Source organism: Balaenoptera ricei, chromosome 16 (genome assembly GCF_028023285.1).
Source record: "Balaenoptera ricei isolate mBalRic1 chromosome 16, mBalRic1.hap2, whole genome shotgun sequence".
In the NCBI taxonomy this organism is placed as follows: Eukaryota; Metazoa; Chordata; class Mammalia; order Artiodactyla; family Balaenopteridae; genus Balaenoptera; species Balaenoptera ricei.
The window spans coordinates 62,361,888-62,382,261 of record NC_082654.1 but is presented as its reverse complement, the minus strand read 5'-3'; the positions used below and the strand labels follow the sequence as shown (position 1 = coordinate 62,382,261).

Genomic DNA, 20,374 nt, shown 5'->3' with positions numbered 1-20,374 from the left:
TGCTTCAGTAATTGTGGCACATGGGCTCAGTAGTTGTGGCTCACAGGCTCTAGAGCGCAGGCTCAGTAGTTGTGGCGCACGGGCTTAGTTGCTCCGTGGCATGTGGGCTCTTCCCGGACTAGGGCTCGAACCCGTGTCCCCTGCATTGGCAGGCGGACTCTTAACCACTGCGCCACCAGGGAAGCCCTATCTTCCTTTCTAATTAGACAAATAGGATATGCCCAGTTGTTTAAAAATATCAAATAATATAGAAAAGTATAAAAATGAATGTAAAATTACCCAATTTTTTTTTTAAATGCCATAGGTTCACTTTAAAAAAATATTTATTTATTTAGGCTGTGCCAGGTCTTAGTTGTGGCATGTGGGCTTCTTAGTTGCGGCATGCACGTGGGATCTAGTTCCCCGATCAGGGACCGAACCCAGGCCCCCTGCATCAGGAGTGCGGAGTCTTACCCACTGGACCACCAGAGAAGTCCCAAAATTACCCAAATTTCTATCATCTAGAAAATAGTGCTGTTGACAGTTTAGAGCACATCCTTCCAAAATTTTTTTTCATGGTACAATACACATAACATAAAATTTATCATTTTAACCATTTTTAAGTACACACGAATCATAGTTTTATAAGGTCTCCTGAATATCGGACTAATAATGCAACTTCAGAAACCTCCATGGGCCAGTGGGGAAGATGTCTGGGGGTAAGGGCCCTTCTGACATTGCTCAAGTGGAAACACAGATGCAGCCAGCCACTGTGTTTGGTAAGGTTGGTCCTGTTAAAAAATTAAAGCCAAGAATAACTCCATTTGGGTGTATGGAGGAAAGCAGGTCTGTCTCTTGACAGGGCTGCATGAGGAGAACTGAGGGGCATGGTTTTGCTGAACTTCTACAAGAGAACAGTCTGAGACAAGGAGGGCGAATGTGTCTGTGATTATCCATCAGGAGCCTCAGTGTAAGTTGTTTCTCTCTGCCCTGGCCTCTGGGGTGATCAGGAGCTGGGAACTTTGGAGGACAAGAAGGGCCAGGACGTGGCAGCAAGTCGGGTACAGATAACCAACCCTGGGGAATAACAGGCCCTTGGCAGGAAGGCGGCAGCCAGCAGACCAGGGAAGAGCGGCGTCAGCCTCCTCCACTTACATGGCCAGGCCAGAGCTTCCTTCCTCCAACCCTGCGGAGGGCAGGGGGCTGTGGGGGAGCCTCCAGTTCCCAAACAACGATTTCAGAGGGTGGTTGGGATGCTTTCAATCATGGAACCCCAGGCATTGATTCAGCAGATACCATGTGTTGGCTTCAGAAGATCCCTGAACTTGAGGAGCTGAAACAACCTGGGCAGGGCTACCCCCTCACCCCTGTGTGTTAACTGCACCCCCTTCCAGATCAGGAGTGCTGGCTCTCTTTGTTGATCTCCCACCACATTTACCGTGAGCCCTCACTCAGCCTTTCACACCCTCATTCCTGTTTTTTCCCTCTGTGCACTCCAACTGAGCTGTAAGATTCCTGAGGGCAGCTACTGGGGCTTCGGGGGTCTTCATAGCCCCCTGTTTTTGCCCAGTTCAGTGCCCCGTACAGAGCAGATGTTTAGGCAACATCCACATGGTGAGGCCTGTGTGAGAGACCCTGGCAACAAGAGCAGTTGGGGTTCTGAAAGAGGCAGTTCTAAGGCCCTCCGGATGGTTTGCAAGGCATCCAGGAGGAGGTGAGGAATACCTAGGCTCTTGGAGGTAGCACACAGTTCAGCTAATGGAGACGGAGCAAGCAGAGGGGGCATTCTGACGGGAGGACCTGCCGGGGCAGTGATGGGGTCGGGGCCGAGCCCCGGGAAGTCTCTCATGCAGTGACTCCCAGGTTGAGATGCCCTTGCTTGCAGGCCTACACCTGTGTCTGCCAGGAGGCGAGGGTGAGATGCAGGGGCTCCGATTACAGTCATGACCCGGGATGGTCTCGGGGGTGCCCCCTTTTCCAAGAAGCTGACTTTTGAGGAATTTGCCTAGCCACAGAAATCGTGATATGTTTGCACTGGCCTCAGCTGTTGATTAAACCTCCATCGGTGCAACTACCAACCCGGGAAGCACACTCTTTTATTCACAGTGTGTCCCCCGCTCCTGTTTTTCATGTTTATGGGCATCAGGTGGTTTGCAGAGGGATCCACACCCAGCGCACCCAATGAGGTCAACCGACGAAACGACAGCCGCCACCCTGCGGACCCTCGTTCTGGGAGCTGCAGGCTTGGGTCACCATCACCCCGGGCACGCCCCCTCCCTCCCGCCTTTACCCACCCCCAGTGCTTCTCTTCTGTCCCTGCTCCAGCCTCGCGCCTGCCCAAACTGTTGTTTATCAACACAGACCAGAACATTCCGCTGCCAGCAGAAACACACATGGCGATGGCGCTGCCATCCCACACCCTGCTGTCAACACACTCCCACGCGCTGTTGGCTGCTGTCAAAGCTGTGCTCACACACACATACTCACCCCCTCCTGCCAACACAGCTGTTCCCCGCTGCTTGGAATCAGGCCCTCTGTCTCACACACGTGTTCTCTGTGGGTTTTTCTCATGTGTACTCATAGCAGAGGCTCACACTTGTGGACCAGGCCAGCACACACTCTGCCCTCTGACCTGGGCTGTCAATCTCATCACTTGCAGCTGTGTGACCTTGGACAATGGACTTAACCTCGCTGGACATCAGACACCTCATCTGTAGAATGGGGATTATAATTACCTTATAGGCCTTTTCCCATAGGCTCAGGGGGTTGGGCGAGAGCACAGGCAACCAGGAAGTGCTCAGTGAGTGGGAGCTCTGAGGGTGGTGATGATGAGTGCTGTGTATCCTCTCTGGAATCTGGCCATTGGTTTTCCTTTCCCACGTCCGGCTGCTGGCCTCACCTTATGTTCACACCTTCCTGGCCATGTGACCTTGAGTGAGGCACATCACCTGTCCACTTCTCATATCCTCGCTGGCGAAATGGGTTTAACAACTGCCTGGCCTGCCGTGAGGGGCACGGGGAACAGGTTACCATCGTGCTTTGGAAGCCCATCAATGTGGTCACAGCTGCAGGGTGTTGTGGAAGAAAGGGATTTGAACGGGGCGACAGCCAAACTTGGGCTTTTTAGCCACTCTCCACCTCCTCTCATCTCCTCAGTCAACCCTCAAGCTGGAGTCAGTGTTTCCATTTGGGCTCTGCGGTGGGGCTGCAGTCCACCCAAGAGGCCGCCGCGGGGGCCTCGCTAAGCTGCCCACCTCCCCCCACCCGCTCCTTCCATCAGGCACAGCTGCTCTTCCCAGCAGGCCCAGTCTGCCGCGCCGAGCCCTCCAGCTTACTCACCTTCTCCTGCTCTCTCGCTTGCCCCCGGCCCTCTCCCTGTGTTCCCCTCCACCCTGTTGTCTTCTCCAGGACCCTTTCTGTCTTGTCTCTTCAACCTTGTCTTTCCTTCTCCTTGGCCAGCGAACCTGCTCTAGCCTTTTCTATTCTGGGAAACAGAGAGGTGTTCTTTTAGAGGGATATAGAAAACAAATGTGATCAGAGAACCGAGGCAGACCTGGGCTGAGAAGGTGGGTGTGCGTCACGCAGAAGCAGGCTCTGCAGCGGTGGAGCATCGAGTCAGGCCCTGTGGGTGAGCTGGGCTTCGCCCCACGCTGTAGCAACGTACCTTCCTGCCCCTTGATGGAAACAGGTGAAACTGCTGGAGGGCAGATCCTGGCCTGGTCCATGCTCAGAGGTTATGGCTTCTCCCTTTGACTCTGAGAGAGTCGCAAGCTCCGGCTGCCACTGGGAGGCCACTGGAGATCTGTTGGCTCAGGGGAACCATGGTAACGGGGCTGTCTCTATCCTTCGGGGCACTGGAAAGAGCACAAATGGAAACCCATATACCACATGTCTAGCTATCCAAAATGTACAAGTCAAGCTAAGAAGCTGTCAAATAAAATGTTTTATTTTCCTACCTCCATATATAAACTTTCAGAATGACCTCGAAAGTCAAGTTTGAATTTAGAATTCTTGGACTCTTCAGAGTCCCTCCCCAAGAACACGGGGACATGATAGAGCTTGGTTGGTGTGTGACAGTGTGTGCAAAGTTGGCTGATTTGGCATAAACATAAACTATGTTTCAATCTGATCAGTACCTTATGCTTTTAATTTCCTCCTAGGCTAGTGCAGCCAAAAGAGCTAGAAGGCAGTATGCACAGTGGTTATGAGCTTCATTCAAATCCCAGGGCTGCCAAAATCGAGCACTTAATCTTTTTGAGGCTCAATTTCCCCATCTGTAAAATGGGACTAATGATACCTCCCTGATTAAGTTATTGTGATTACTAAGAGAGATAATCCTTGTAAAGCCCTTAGCATGGTCCTGGAACACAATAATTGCTCAATAAGCTGTGAGCTATTATTTCTATTATAATTTCTCCACATGGGCAATGATAGCATCAGAGCAGGAAGTCATCCGCCTGTCTCTTCACTGCACACATGATGAAACAGGTCACTCAGCTAAGCAGAAGCAGATATGGAACTTGGGCTTCCAACTTTCCCACAGTCTTGGGTTTTTCCCTAGCTAAAAATAAAAAATAAAAAAATGGCGGCCCAATAATGTGAATACCCTTAATTTACTGAACTGCACACTTTTAAAATGGTTAATACAGCAAATTTTATGGCATGTTCATTTTACCACTGCGTTGGTTGGTTAGGGCTGCCATAACAGCCTACCACAAATTACCACAAACTGGGTGGCCAATTACAGAAATGTATTGTCTCACAGTTCTGGAGGCTAGAAGTCTAAAGGTATCAATAGCGTTGATTCCCTCTGAAGGCTGTGAAGAAGAATCTATTCCGTGCCTTACTCCTAGCTTCTGATGGTTTGCTGGCAATCTTTGGCTTTCCTTGGCTTGTAGAAGCAGCACTCCAATCTCTGCCTTTATCTTCACATGGTGTTCTTCCTGTGTATATGTGGCTCTCTCCGTGCGCCCAAATTTCCCCTTTTTATAAGGACACCAGTCAGACTGGATAGAGTCCACCCTATTGACCTCATCTCAACTAAAGACATCTGCAATTACCCTCTTCTTGAATAAGGTCACATTCTGAGGTACTAAGGGTTAAGACTTCAACACAGGAGTTTTGTGGGGGACACCGTTCAGCCCACGACAACCACAATGAGAAAGTGCGGCTACCTTGTACTCAATACCAGATTATAGGCAGGGGAAAAACACCTTTGGTGACATATCAGGGCTATGCTCATAGTAAGTCTTCAAGATGTGTTTCTTGAGGGACTTCCCTGGTGGCGTACTGAATAAGACTCCGCACTCCCAATGCAGGGAGCCCGGGGGTCCATCCCTGGTCAGGGAACTAGATCCCGCATGCATGCCGCAGCTAGGAGTCCGTGTGCCACAACTAACACCCAGCGCAACCAGATAGATAAATATATATTAAAAAAAAAAGATGTTTCTTGACTTGTGTTAAATCTGGTGCCAATAAGCTAAAAGGGCTGGACTCCCCCATTTTCCAAAATGAGTCCTTCTCTGGCCATGAACTAAAAGGATTTTTAACGACCAGTACTGTTTCCAGACAAGTACTTAATAAACTCTTTAAAAATAATTGGTTCTCTTTGGTTGGCTCAAGTCTGCAATCCTGGACACCATCTTGTTTTTACTACTTCTATCCTCAGAGAAGAGGTGAAATTCAGCTAGAGCAGGCTGAATTCTGTATTGTCTTGTTTTGCGTGTGAATAGCTTATTTTATTTAAATGTTTCCCTTTTTTTTAAGATTGACTGATTGATTGATTGATTGATTGCTATGTTGGGTCTTCGTTTCTGTGCTAAGGCTTTCTCTAGTTGTGGCAAGCGGGAGCCACTCTTCATCGCGGTGCATGGGCCTCTCACTATTGTGGCCTCTCTTGTTGCGGAGCACAGGCTCCAGATGCGCAGGCTCAGTAGTTGTGGCTCACGGGCCTAGTTGCTCTGCGGCATGTGGGATCTTCCCAGACCAGGGCTCGAACCCGTGTCCAGTGCATTAGCAGGCAGATTCTCAACCACTGCGCCACCAGGGAAGCCCCCTGTTTCCCTTTTTTTATGGAGAAATTCTTCAAACAAATAGAAAAGTTGCAAGAATGGCACAATAAACACCTACATACCCTCCACCTAGATGCAATGATTGTTAACCCTTTTGCCACATTTGCTTTATCTGCATCAAGTTTTTTTGGTGAACCACTTGAAACGAAGTTGCTGGCATCATGATGTTTCAGCTCCAAATATTTCAGCATGAATTTCCTAGGAATAAGCTGTTCTATATAATCACACGGTGATTCTCACATCTGAGAAAACCAGTTGTTCCATAATATCATCTCATATCCAGTCGGTACTCTAATTTGACCAGGCTGATTTTTCAAAAATTCTGAATCTAATGAACTCCAAATCTGTGAGGCTTAGGGTCTTGACAGTATGACTTGTGTAATGGGAAATTTTGGAGCTGAAAATTAACTTAACATCTAGAATCCTTCAGGCCCCACACATTAATGTTTCTTTTTCTCGTTTCCTTTGGCTAGCAAGCTAGCTCTATGAAAGCTCAAATGCATGCTTGGGGTGGGGCACTCCTGGAATTCCTTCTATTCTAAGACAGTGGCCTTTTGAGGAGTACCTGCAGGAAGACCTGTTTGGTCTGGGGACCTGCTACACTTGCCTGGGACCTCCCTGGGGGGAGTCGCCAAAGGGAGCTGGGTGGGGAGGGTAGCACGACCGACCTTGACCGGGGTGGAGACTCCCAGACTGAGCACTGCCTCCTCCACTGCTGGCCGGGTGCCAGTCTGGCGTGGTTGCCAGTGCTGCCATTGTCACAGGCTCTTTCTGGGGAGTTCCAGATGGCGGCCCAGAGGGTCATCCTGGCCTCCCAAAAGGCTGCTGCAAAGCAACACTGAAAGAAGGAAAAGAGGAAAATTCTGCAGTGAACTTCCCTGAGTTTGGCGGGCACGGTCTTCTTTCTTTCCCTTCTCTGCAAATCCAGGGCTCAGGATTAAGCCTTCAGTTTTAAAAACTGCTTCATAACTAGGAACAGCATTAATCCATAGAACCGTGCAAATAAAAAGGGGGGCCAACAAGGATGGAGGGTGTGGGGGGAATATCTGGTTTGTGATTCAGAACTGCCTTCTCCTCCAGCCCCCAGGCTTGCTCCAGCTTGCCTGCAAGTTCCAGCCAATGTATTTCTGGATGGGATGGGAGCCAGGGGTCAGATAAAGTTCCAACATATTTTGCAGCAGGCCTGACACTTTGCCCAGTGCTCTGGGCCCGTGAAAGCTGCCAGGATGGTGTGTTGGGAAAGCTAGGCCAGATGGAGCTGGTTTAAATGGGTTTGAGGGAGCGGGCAGTTGACTAACCGGACAACTCAGCAACACCCAGCCCGGTAACACCACGAACCAACGTGGCTGCCTGGGCCACTGAAGGGCCTGCACGCAGTTCCCAGGAAGTCACTAGCAGCCACCACGCTAATCCCCACCCCCCGCCCGCTGCATCTCCAGGACCAAGATCTGTACTCCCATCTTGTTATCTTTGGTAAAACAAGTAAACGCTTAACATACCAAGCACCTGACACGCATTATCTAATTTAATCCTCACAACAGCTCAGTGAAGTAGGTACTGTTATTACCCCAGCCAGACAGATAATAGCAAACACATGTAGATAACAGCTACACCTACACGTATGAGGCCCACTTCTGAACACTTGCCATGTGTTACCTAGTTTACTAGGGAAACCGAGGCACAGAGGGGCAAAGCCAGTCGTCCAGGGTCACACGGCTGGCTGGTAGGTGCGGACCTGAAACCGCTGGAAACTAGGTGACTCCAGATGGAGGGTCCACCCCTCACCACCCCGTGATTTTCCAGGTGGGGAACCTTTTCTGAGACAGGCAGGGGAAGAGAGACTGGGTTGAGATGCGAAACAAAGTGAAGGCGAAGGTCTGCACTCTTTTCCGCTTCCTGACAAGAATAATGAGAGGCACCCGTGGGAACAGAAACTCAGACATCTGACCCTGAGCCCTTTGCCACTCTTCCTTCCTCTCCCCTGGCCCACTTGGTCTGAACTGTGTTGTTCCAGGCCTCGTGGGAGCCACTGTGGGACAGACAGGGACAAGTGGGCAGGCCGCAGAAGGGCTTTTGCTCTCATCAAGCTGTATCTGACACTTCTCGACTCCGAGGCACCCAGCGGGCAGTGAGAAGCTGCCCTGTGCACCTCCCACAGCCGAGGCTGACTGTTCCAAATCTGGAACTGAGCCGGCTGGGCCCCCCCTGCATGAAGGCCAGGCTTCCTGTCACATTTTGGCTCTTCTGATAGCCCAAGGCCACCTGCAGTGATGTCACCTGGCAGGTCGAGATGCGCTGCCTGGTGTCAGTCCTGCTATGGTCATTGTCCTCACCAGCTCTGCTTTCACCTGCACGCGTGGACAAACGCACACATGCAGAGGAGCTGCTGTCCCCCGTCCCAGCTGCCCGCACACACTCATGGCCTCTGGACTGAACGCCGAGGAGGAAGCGTCAGGCCTTGCCTCGGAGCACCTGGCTGCGTGCTCTGAGGCAGCCCCTCCAACACAAAGGAAGGATAAGAGAGGACTCTCAGAGGAGATGATGTCTAAGCAAGGCTCTAGATACATAATAAACTGTGACAATGTCTATATCCTGCTCCTCAGTGGTACTTAGGTTGATGTATGCCGTCTTGACATTTTCTTATGTTTACAGACATATCTATGCCTTTATCTATATACATGCTCTGACTCCTGATATTTTTAATTAGAAAGGGACTTCCTTTCTTCACTTCTCAAGGCATCAGGAACACTCTTCCATGTGGGTATATATTGATCTAATGGCTGCGTAGTATCCACCGTATGGCTGTACCATCATTTGCAACAGCAGTCCCCTACTGATGGACATTTAGGCTGTTCTCAATGTTTTTGCTAATCAATCATCCATCCTTTCTTCCTTTCCATAAATATTTATTAACCTCTTACTATGTGCCAGGCACCTTGATCAGTGCTGGGTATATGGAGATGAAGAAAATGGACATGGTGGACTTCCCCGGTGGTGCAGTGGTTAAGAATCTGCCTGCCAATGCAGGGGACACGGGTTCGAGCCCTGGCCCGGGAAGATCCCACATGCCGCAGGGCAACTAAGCCCATGTGCCACAACTACTGAGCCTGTGCTCTAGAGCCCACAAGCCACAACTACTGAGCCCACGCACCACATCTACTGAAGCCCCCGCGCTCTAGAGCCCGTGCTCTGCAACAAGAGAAGCCACCGCAGTGAGAAGCCCGCGCACCGCAACAAAGAGTAGCCCCCCTCGCCGCAACTAGAGAAAGCCCGCACGCAGCAACGAAGACCCAAGGCAGCCAAAAGTAAATAAATTAATTAATAAATTTAAAAAAAAAAGAAAGAAAGAAAATGGACATGGTCTCTCCCTCACAGACCTTTCAGTCCAGTGGAGAGATAAACTTCTAATCCCAAGACGTGGTAAGAGTTAAGGAGGGAAGAAACAGGTAGCTCTAGAGGGAATAACAGGGCCCCTGCTTCACTGGGCACTTGAGAAAGACCTCTCTGGGGTGGGGACATTTCAACGGAGATCTATATGAGAAGGAGCCAATCATTCGAGGAGTGTAGGGAAGAGCAGTCTGGGCGGAGGGAACAACGTGAGCAAGGGCACAGCTGTATGTGTGTGTGGTATGTTTGGGGAAGTCTGAGATTCCTCCTAAGGCTACAGTGTAGGGGTGTAGTTGCAGTGAGGCTAGATAGGCTGGGTGAAATTCACGAGAGAAAGCCTTGAATACCAAGCCAACGAATTTGGACTTGATTCTCTAAGCAACAGAGCCACTCATGTCACTGAGTCTAGACACAGAATACTGAGGGCTCCTGCCTAGAAAGACCCAGGAGAATATTAATGTTCGAGAGGAAATCTCTGCTTCAAATGGAAGGTTCCTTTTCCTGCTTGCTAGGAGTTCAAAGCCTGTCCTGAGCTTTAGGGCCAGGCATGTTACCTTATTACTGAGTCCCCCTGAGAAATGTGGCCCAGAGAGATCAAGGCATTTGCCCAAGTGAAACAGCAAACCCATGCCAAAGGCAGAACCTAAGGCCCCAATTGCCAGCCTTCGGCTCCAGCCCTAAACCCCACCGTCTCTCACCTGGGCGTTCTTTCTGGCAGCCACTCAAAAGCAGGAGGAGGGTGAGAAAATGCACTTTAAAGAGAATTTGTGGAGCACCCACGAGTGTCAAGCACTGTGCCTGGCCTGGGAGGTACAGGCCAGTAAGGCCAGCCTGGAGGATACTCACAGCCCCCGAGACCTGCATGAGTTCCCCATCATCTTCACTCTAGAAATTCTCCCTGCGCCACCCCCTCCCGCCCCGAAAAGTTGTTATAAAATCATGCGTAACAAAGTGGCCAGGAGTTTCCGGCCTTGCTAAACTGGCTTACTCAATTTCCCTCATTTGTCCGCTCGGACCAGACGGAGCAAAGGGCAGCCATCAAAGGTGTCTGGGACGAGGCTCCGGCACCTGCCGGGTGAATGGGCCGCTGGGGACTCAGTCTGGCGGTGGTCTGGGCCGGGGGAGGGGGGGGGGACAAGGCCGGGGGCAGCCCGGTGCGCTGGGTGTGCAGTGTGCGCCACGTGCGGGAGGCCGCGAGCTGCAGCGGCCTGATGAGGCAATCGCCGGCAACGTGCGGCTGGGCCCGTGCGGGGCGGGGACTGGGGCGGAGGGGAGGGCGCTGGCGGGAGCCGCCAGCAGCACTTAACCCCCTCCCGGCTCCCTGCTCTCTCGGCCACCTGTGCTGGGCTCCAGGTGGGGTGCCGCGCTGGAAGCCCTCTACGCCGCCGCCGGCACTGGCTCGGCCCAGCGCCCTGAGCACACGCGTGGGGACGCGCGGGCGCACGGCCCGGGCTGGCTTGCTCGAATCCCCCCTGCCTCCCGGAAGCCCTGGCTCATTATCCCCGGGCTGTTGGTGTTCTCCTCCGCGCTGGTCCCCCCACCGCCGCACTGTGCCGACAGACACGCGAGTTCCTGGTGCGAACCCGCCCACACGCCTGGGCAGCTCCCCGTGGGCGCCGCACGCGCGGGGGCCCATCTGCCCCACTGGATTTGGAGAGCTATTCTAAGTCAGCCCCTAGATTTGTTGTCCTATGCTTGCTGGAACAAGCGCTGTGGCTTTGGGGAAGTTGCTTAACCTCTCTGAGCTTCAGATAAGTCATCTGTCGAATGGGGTTGATGATAGTACAACCTCACTGGATTGTAGTAGGAATTAAATAAGACAGTGTCTATAAAGTGTTAAGCCGCAGCGATCATTAGGACTCACCCAATAAATGATAACCATGATGATTTTTATAGAGGAGAAAATTGAGCTACACGCCCAGCTGAGCTCAGAGTGTCTGTAACGGGCAAGACTGGGCTTCTGGGTTTTGTTTTTGTTTTCTTTCCTATATCATGTTCATCTTTTCTGCCATATCACCCCTCCTCTCCTCGCCCAGGGCCTACAACACAAATCTCTTGATATTTGTGCCTACTACACGGCATCAAAAACTCTTTTTCGAGTATGTGGCACCTCAGGCCCTGCCAGCTACACCTGTGGCCTCCCAGCCTGGACTGTTGCCAGCTCTGGCCCCTGACTCATTGCAGTAAGTCACTTCCTGCCTCAGTCTCTCCATCTGTACTGTCCGGATAAGAGGCCTCCTCTCTCCAGTCTCCTGGAACTAGCAGAGGATGACTCAGACAAGGGTGGGGAAAGCCCACAGACACAGAAAAAGGCTCTTACTGGAGCCAGGGGCCACCGACTGATGCAAGGTTTGGGTTTTACGTGCAGTCCAGCAAGCGGGAACAGGGATGGTTTGGGGAAGGTGTAAGGAGCCTGGGAGAGCAGAGGAATTCCTGCCCCTCCCCAACATCAGACAGCTGGGGTTCGGGGACAGAGCCTCAGCCTAGGAGTTCAAGGGGAGAGCACTAGGTCTAGACTCTGCCACCCCCAGCTCTGTGACCACCAAAGGTTCATGATCCCTTTGATCTGTCTGCCCTTTCTGTCAAGTGGGAGTCGTGGCATTTCCCTTGCTGGGCTACTGTAAGGAGTGAAAGTGGTAACCCCGAGAGAGGGCAGAGTACACTCTGTGTTTCTAGGTGAGGGCTCAGGGTGAGGGAGGTAAGACAAAAGAAGGCAGCCCCCAAAGGCTTGGCATAGTCTAGTCACCCCAGGCTAGTGTCCAAGGGCCCCCTCCCCCAAAAGTCAGAGATCAGTGTACCTTCAGCCAACTCTAGACGTAACAGACCCCCACTTACACCCCATGAGGCACAAGAAATTTGGACTCAGAGTGGGTCCAGGGAATTCCCTGGCGGTCCAGCGGTTAGGACTCTGCACTCTCACTGCCAAGGGCTTGGGTTCACTTCCTGGTCGGGAACTAAGATCCCACAAGCCACATGGCACAGCCAAAAAAAAAAAAAGAGTGGGTCCAAACCTGGTCTCTACCATTTGCTACCTGTATGATGTGGGTGGAACAAGTTACTTACTGTCTTTGGGCCTCCACTTTTCCACACATAAAATGGGGACAGTAATGCCTGCTGTATGAGGCTGTTGTGAGGATAAGAGATAATGAGGTAAATATGAAGCGTTCATAACAGTGGCCATTGCTATTGTTGTAAAATGCAGTTTTTTTTACTTCACTGCTCCTCACCTTAACCTATCACAGGTGGAATATTATCATCTTGGGTCTTTGGGTTAGAAATGTTTACTGAAATCTGTAGTGTCTTTTTTTTAAGTTGATAGCCTCATGCCATGAGCTTTAATGGAAAGAGGTCTGTTTGCTGGGGGACTTTATAGACAATACTGTATTTGACATGTGACGGAGGCCTTATATGACACCCATTTTACAGATGAGAAAACCGAGGCAGGGAGAGGTCGAATAACTTGTCTGCTAGAAAATGGCAGCGCCAGGATTTAAACCTGACTCCAGATTGTCCCACCACACAGGGCCCTCCCTGCCTGTTGTGTTTCTGCTCTGTGTGTTGTCCTGCCCCTTCCTGAGTGGGCCTCTTAAGGTGTCCCCAAGGCCAGGGACAGTCATGATTATTGCTACCTTGTCTCCCAGGGTGTGGCTCAAGCACACAGTGGGTCCTCAGTCTATGCTGCTGACCAGAGAAGTTGAGTCCCGCTTAGCCGGGGGACGAGTCCTCTTAGGAGGGAAGTGACTCACACGGGCCAGCTGTGTCTGTGTGTCTCCGAGTGCGTCTCTGTTGTGGGTAGGGGTGGGGTGTGAACGTGGTCCTGTGGTGATGATGTGGAGGGAAACCCAGGCTGGTGATCCAGTTGCTGCTGTCTCTGCCAGCCCCAGCCAGGGCCAAGCCTGCCGAGTCACAGACCCCCCGGCCCTTCCCAGGCCCTGTCTGCTTGAAGCCTCTCTTCTCCTCAAGCTCCTACCCCACCCCGACACTCCTTGTGTCTCAGCCTTTCAGATGCTTCCTCCCCACCTCAGCGCCCTAGCTGAGCCTGGGAAGGGGTGGGGGCGGGGGTCTCAGGGCCATCCTCCTCCTCGGCCCAGTGCAGGCATCTGGCTGGGGCCATAGCTGGTTTCAGCTCCTCCTCCCCTGCCCCAGGAGAAGCTCTTTGGGTATGTCTAAGGCTGAGCCCTGCTATTTTTAGATGGCATCCCCTCCCTCCCCCTCCCAGCCTCATACCAGCTGGGGGAGGAAATGACTCACCTCAAGCCTAGACAGGTAGAGGCCGCCTCAGTGAGCCCCAGGCAGGCCCTGCCTGGTTCCAGCTCTAGGGCTGCCCTGCCCGGGGTCACCCCAGAGTGGCCTGCCCCCCAGCCTGAGGATAAAGCTGGGCTGGGATCAAGGCCCAGGATCCCACCAGGCTTTTCGTGGGCTCCCTCTGCTATTTCTCTCACAGGGCCTGGGGCAGGACACCTCCAATAGGTTGTGGACCCTCTGCTCACCTTAGCAGACTCTGGGCCTGTGCTAGGCCCCAGCCCAGTCTGAGTGGACTGACCATGGTCCCACTCATTAGCCTCAGTGGAGACCAGGGGTATAGAATGAAGAAAAACCCTGCTCAGTGGGGGACGGGGAAGGCACGAGGACCCTGGGTATGTGTGTGCTGAGTAGGGTGACCAGTTGTCCCAGCTTGCTCAGGTATGAGGAATTTCCTGGGACCTTCAGTGCCAAGCAGGAGAGTCCTGGGTAAGCCGAGACTGTTGGTTGCCCTGGCACTGAGTTATGGTCTGTATCTTGGGGAAAGGGCAGGTGTTGGGAACTTGTTTGGATGTCCTGGCCTAGTCCCACCCAGTCATGGCTGGAGGACCAAGTTCCTGGCCCGAGCCCTCTCTGCAGTCAGGGGATGGTGAACAGAAGTCCACCTCCGAGGGGAGGGACTCCGCCTGGGTTGTGCAAAAGGCCAGGAGCTCTGCACAGGTTGAGAGACCTGGGCAGCACCTTGGTCGGGGTACCTCTCCTTGCTAAAGCCAACGAGGGGAAGGTTGGGCCAGTCAGCACAGGGCTGAGTGCAAGGGTGAGCAGAGCCGGTGTTGGGGGAGGAGGGGTGCTGGGGAAAGACACTGGGAAGAGCAGGAAGTAATGACGAGAGCACAGGGTTGGCACTGGGGAGGCTCGGTTCCGGGCCCACTTACCGCCGGGTGCCTCAGTCTACTGTAAAATGGGGGAGAGGGGCACCTGTCTGCCTGCCCCAGCTACTTGCAGTAAGGACTCTGAGAGAATGCCTGGGGCAGTGGGTGGCAGGCTGGAAAGCTGGGGCTCGGGTAGTTGGTTAGTTGGAGAGGACTTGCTGGGGCTGACAGCCCACAGAGCTCTCAGCTGGTCGGGGAAGTGGGCCTTTGCCCTCCTCTCCAGCCCAGATCAGCATCTGGTCAACACAGCTCCTGGCCCTGAGGCCTCGCCTCAGGGGTCATATTAAAGGAGCTGTGGCTGAGGCCCAGACCTTGATGGGGGGACCCCGCTTTGCCATTGTCCTCCTCATCCTCCGGGTGTTGGCTCTTTTCCACAGACCAGGAGTGAGTGGCCTAGGCAGCAGCTCTGACACAACTGAGCTGGGCAGCCTGAGGCAAACCACTTATCTTTTCTGGGCCTCAGTTTCCTCATTGGTGAAATTGTGGGGTTAGATGAGGTCTCTGGTTTTTCAATATGTATTTTTGTAGTAGAAACTCTTCTCCAATCAAAGTTCCAGCTGCACTGAACGTTTGTTGTTTAGTGGGTGATTGAAACACTAAACAGCAGGGCAGGGCTGCTGGCCCCCTCTCACCTTCACCCTCGCACCCCCGGGGGCCCAAGGGCTCAGGGGGACACAGTATGAGACCCTTCTTTGGGGTGCCTGCCGTTTCTAACACTCTTATTATTTGTGCCTCGATGGCAAAGGTGTCCTTGTTTCCCTCTCTAGGTAGCCCAGAATTAGACCCCAAGCCCAGCACTTGGCACCGCCTACTAAATTCTCAAACTCCTGGTTCTTGCTGACACTGAGGTCTGTCTCAGCCTTTGTTACAGAGTTCAGTGGGCCCACAGGCCCCTGGTCCTGTCTCAGGGAAGTTACAGGACCAAAACCTACGCCACAGCTAACCTTGTGGGGCACTTCTGGGCTTGTGAAGGACTTCCATGACCTCATCTCATGTGCCCCCCGACAGCCTGCAGGACAGGCCTGAGAATCCCATGGGACATGGATCTTGGGAGATCGTCTCAAGATCCCCCTACCTGGGGTGCAGAGCTGGGCACCTAGCCAGGAAGCCAGGTCCTTTCCTGGAGCCACAGTCTGGGGCACCTGGCCAAGGCCCAGGCTTTCCTTAGCTTATCCCCGGGATGCTGGCATCTGCAGGCACCAATGACAGAAAGAGGAGGTAGGAATGTATGAGGAAGGCAGGAAAGAGGGAAAACTTTCTTCCTCATCCTGGGGGTCTGGGGCAGTCATTCTTCCCAGCCTACCGAACAGGGAGGGTTACCCCCACCCCACCCCATCACCTTCCCTGCTGAAGTCAGAGAGGGGCGGGGAGGGGAGGGAGGGCAGGAGGAGGAGGGGACGCCAGGACCGCAGAAGCTGGGACTGCACGAACGGGTACAGGAGGATGCCAGAGGCCAGGCAGCTGACCCGGGGTCACCCAAGGCCCCTGGGGAGGCCCCCGCCAACGCTGACATCAGCAGTGCCCTGGAGGGACGTGCAGTCCTCACGCTGTCTTCTCTGGCTCTCACGACAGCAGGCATGGGGAGGGGCCAGAGCGGAGTCAACAGTTCCTCGAATTGTGTTACCGCCCCGGCCTGCCAGCTCCTGAGCTAATAATACAAACAGATGTGGGTCACACAACTCCATCCCACGGCCTGAATCCCGCCCTGCTGCGTGAACCCCAGGCTCAAGTCCTGGGGCCCCGGGGTGAGGCCCTGTTTGTACAAAGCCCACCCCAGTCAGGCTAGCAGCCCATAGGTTCCACAGGTGACAGAGGCTGACATTAAGGACTCAATAGGTGAGGTCTGTGGAATGATGCTAATTGTAACAAAAATTTTTAAATGATACAAATGAAATATGATACAAATGTCCTTTACAGCCGAGGCTTGAAATCTGATCTCTGGACTCTGAGCCCAGTGCTTCAGTGCTGAGAAGGGACCAGAAGGAGACTGAGGCCCCTTGCAGTCCCAAGAGAAATGGCCCCAAGAACCACCACCCCCCTGCTGTGTGAGCCTGGGGCTCACAGCCTGAACGCCATGGAAACAGTTGCTACCCGTGTGGCACTGTGGGAGGCTGTCTGACACACAGGGCCCAGGATGCCATCCTCAGCACCCGGGGCCCTGGGTTGGTGACCAGCAGGTAGCAAAGCCTGCCAGCGGTGACCCTGAGGCCTGTGGCCAGGGCAGCACTGGGGCAGCCCAGGGACAGAACTGGGTCTGTGTCCAGGCGTGGGTGGTGCCAACTGGCACCGGCCTGAGCACTGGAGAACACATCCTCTTCCACCCATTAGGGGTGGGGAACACTTTGGACAGCGGTCAGAGGTCCCCTCGAGGATGAGCACTGTTTATGATTCTCATACTAGCCCCTGGTACAGCCATCCCCCCCTCAGGGAGAGGAGAAGTGGTGGGCATTTTCAGCAGGACTCTGCTTCCCCCATGAGGTGGGGAAAAGGGAGAGGCCTCACTCAGTGCTTATCTCACAGGAGCCTGGTTCACATATGCTATCCACCCAGCTGGATGCTGGTCCTCACTGGAGCCCTGTGAAGTTTGGCAGAAGTGTCCCTGGTCCTGCATGTGGGTTTATGGCTACAAAGCTACCTACAGGGTGACGCTGGGCAGGGTATGCGAGGTGGAGAAAGCTGCGGAAGGACAGCCACGAGTGGCCATCAGAAAGGTGTCTCAGTGCTGGGGGGTGCCCCTTTCTTCCTCAGCAGTGTTCATGGAGGCCCCACTGTGTGCAGGCCCCAGGGCTGCAGCACTGAACAAGTGGACAGGCCCCAGACAGGCCCTTGCCTCTTCAGGCTGTGAAGCCTTCTTCCAAGAACTGCACGAGCACCTTCAGTGAGAGGGCAGGGCAGGCCCAGGCTGCGGGAACACAGGCAGGCCTCCCGGAGGACAGTAGCGGAGCCACAGGAAGGCTCCGGGCAGAAGGAGCTGGGCGGCGTGTCAGGGGAGGGTGGGTGGAGCAGGCTGCATCGGGCAGCGAAGTCAGAGTGTGAGGGCCTGCAGGTCACCTGGAGACAGGAAAAGGACCTCACTCCATCCTCCCGGCCTCCACTTCCCTCATCTGTAAAGAGATCGTCAGCATCCTCCTGCACTGTTTGGGTGCCAGTCTCTTGGGCCCCTTCACTGTGTCCATCAGAAAAATGGCAACAATCCATCCAGTTAAGGTAGTGGGAGTGCTGACCAGAGTCCCTGAAGGCCCTAAGCCTGACCTCTTGGCTGTACGAGTACCAGCTCCACCGGAGAACTGTACCCCGTCCTCCCCAAGGAAAACTCCAGCCCGAGTCAGAGCTACAGAAGGCAGCCAGGCCCTCCCTGGGACTTCGTTTAGACTAAATTAATGAAGGGAAAGGGGAGAATGGGGTAAACAAGGTGTGGCAGTCAGACTCCCCACTCTTCTCCCAAGCAAAGCCCCAACTCCTGGGCTCTGGGAGGGCTGTCTGGCCCTGGGGGTCCTAGAGATGCCCCTCGCACCCCTTGTCCTGTCTGGGCCCTGGACCTTTATTTCCTGCCCAAACAGCTGTGGGGCTATTGGAAGTAACAGGAAGCCTGGGCTCTGTTCCTGGTGAAACATCCCTCCATGAGGGTCAGGGGGGACAGGGGTGACAGTGTGAATGCCACGGCCTAGGCCTCCAGCTTTGCCAACCTCTGTGCCTACTCCCCTGCTCGCCTCCCGCATGGCTGGCCTTACAGGGCTGTCTCCCTGAGGGCAGGGCCCAGCACCAAGAAAGGCTCAGACACGCTTGCTGAATGCTGAACAGAGTGGACAGGGGACAGCCAGGATTCGGGAGGCTCAGGGTCTCTTGTTCATTCATTCCCAGTGAAGTTCTTTCTCTGCCCAAGGCCACTGGGTGTGACTGGCGAGATGACAATCATAGATTGGGGACCTGGCATATGCATTGTTCCCTGAATGCAGTCCCTCCTGTACTTACCCAGCTTCAGGACTTTGCCCACACTGTCCCCTCTAGCCAGAGTACTCACCCCACCCGAGGCTCTGCCCAAACTCTCACCTCCTTCATAGATGCCAGTTTCTTTACCGAGAGTCCCCAGCCAGAGCCGCTCGCACCTCCACGCTCCCAGGTTTGTTGCCGTCACAGTCCTCTGCCCACTGGGGTCTGCTGAACGCCGGTTCACCTACCCGGCCGGTAGTTCCTCCAGGGCAGCCCGAATCTCAGCCGCCTTTGTGGTTTCGGTGTCTGGAGTGGGATTTGACACCCAGTTAGTGCTCAGTTAATCTTTGACTGAGAATGAATAACAACACTTAAATGGAGCTTCCTATGTACCGGACTGATTTTTTTAAAGTGTGTATATGTGATAACTTTTACTCCTCAAAATAACCCAATGAGGTAGGTGGTTTTATTACCTGCATTTTGAAGATGAGGCCACTGAGACAGAGGGAGCTTAAGTGACACACCCAAGGCCACCCAGCCAGTACGTGGATCAGCCCAGGAGGCAGCTGGGCTGTGGGGTCCACACTGACACCCAACTGATCCACCACGCTGCCTCTGGGGTGTGACTCCAGCTCAGGGAAGCCGCCCTGCATAGCAGGGTGGACACCTTTGTCATTGCTGGGAGAGAGAGTGCATGGCTCATAAGGGCAGCCCGGCCCCGACTCCAGCCCCTCAGATTAAGTCCATTTCCTTAGTGTGGTCTTTCCCCCCTTTCCCACCCTTCTGAACTCAGGACTCCTGCCACTCTACCTGGCACGAGTGGGTTTGATCCCCTCGAGGACAGCAAATGTTTTCAGAATGATTGCTCTGCCACATAGACCCCAAAGATATGCACAGCTTCATGGAGACCCTTGGGCATCACCTTCCCTACCTCAGGCCTCAGTTTCCTGCTCTGGGAAATGGGCAGACTTGCTCAAATCACATGGTGTGACCTTTGGTAAGGATTCTGAGCTGCTCCAGAGCCGACACTGTTGTCAACAGTCTATTTACCCGAATCTGCCTGTGCGCCTGCCCTCAACAGCCAGGTGACCCTGCCCAGGGAACTCGGGGCAGGGATGAGGTTACAGTCGGGCTGGGGTGTGTGTTCCTTGCCCCTTGGAGCAGTTCCCTTCTCGAGACCTGGGGGCAGCCTGGGACAAGGAGATAAGCTGGCTGATCCCAGGAGCCTGGACGGACTAGGCGCTCGTTTTGCCACCTGACAGTGGGTGGGGACGCTTGTCAAAGGCTCTTTTTTGCAGCAAACAGTCGACGGCGTCTGTCCCACCCCTTTTGGCTCATGGAGCCACACGGCCGAGGGCAGGGGGTTCGGGTGGGTTAATGGGGGCGGCTGGCAACGCCCCTGCCAACTGCAGCCAACAAGTGGCAGCTCGCAGACTGGGCTGGGCAGGCCGCGGTGACCCGGGCGGGGGCAGCCAATGAGCTCCCGGGCTGCAGTGGCACCACCGGGCAGCCTGCCTGTCTTTGGCTGGAGCGGCAGCAGCAGGGGCCTGGGGCCACCAGTCAGGGCTGCTGGGCCCTGTCTCTGGGAGGCCCGGGCAGATCTGCTGCTCCATTCACGTAAAGCCCTACTCGGGCTGCCACATTTCGAACTTCTCCAGCCCTCTGGGGGAGGAGGGTGGGAAGGCTGTGCAGCCAGAGACAGAAAGAAACTTTTCCCTTGCTCTGGGCCAGGGTGGGCTGGAGCTCCTCCCAGCTGGGAAGAGGGAAATCTGCTGGGCTCACAGCAGGCCTGATGGAATCAGAGGGATGGAAGGGAGGGAGCAGGACCAAGGG

At 54.0% G+C, this 20,374-nt stretch overlaps 1 long non-coding RNA gene across 1 annotated transcript; it reads right to left on the bottom strand.

The window, feature by feature from the left end:
• Nucleotides 1–3,333: 3,333 nt before the first annotated feature.
• Nucleotides 3,334–18,923, bottom strand: LOC132350249 (uncharacterized). Its single transcript, XR_009497882.1, has 3 exons — nucleotides 18,662–18,923; nucleotides 6,719–6,888; nucleotides 3,334–3,833 (listed from the first exon to the last, which is right to left on the bottom strand). It is a non-coding gene; the product is annotated as an uncharacterized LOC132350249 (long non-coding RNA).
• Nucleotides 18,924–20,374: the final 1,451 nt, after the last annotated feature.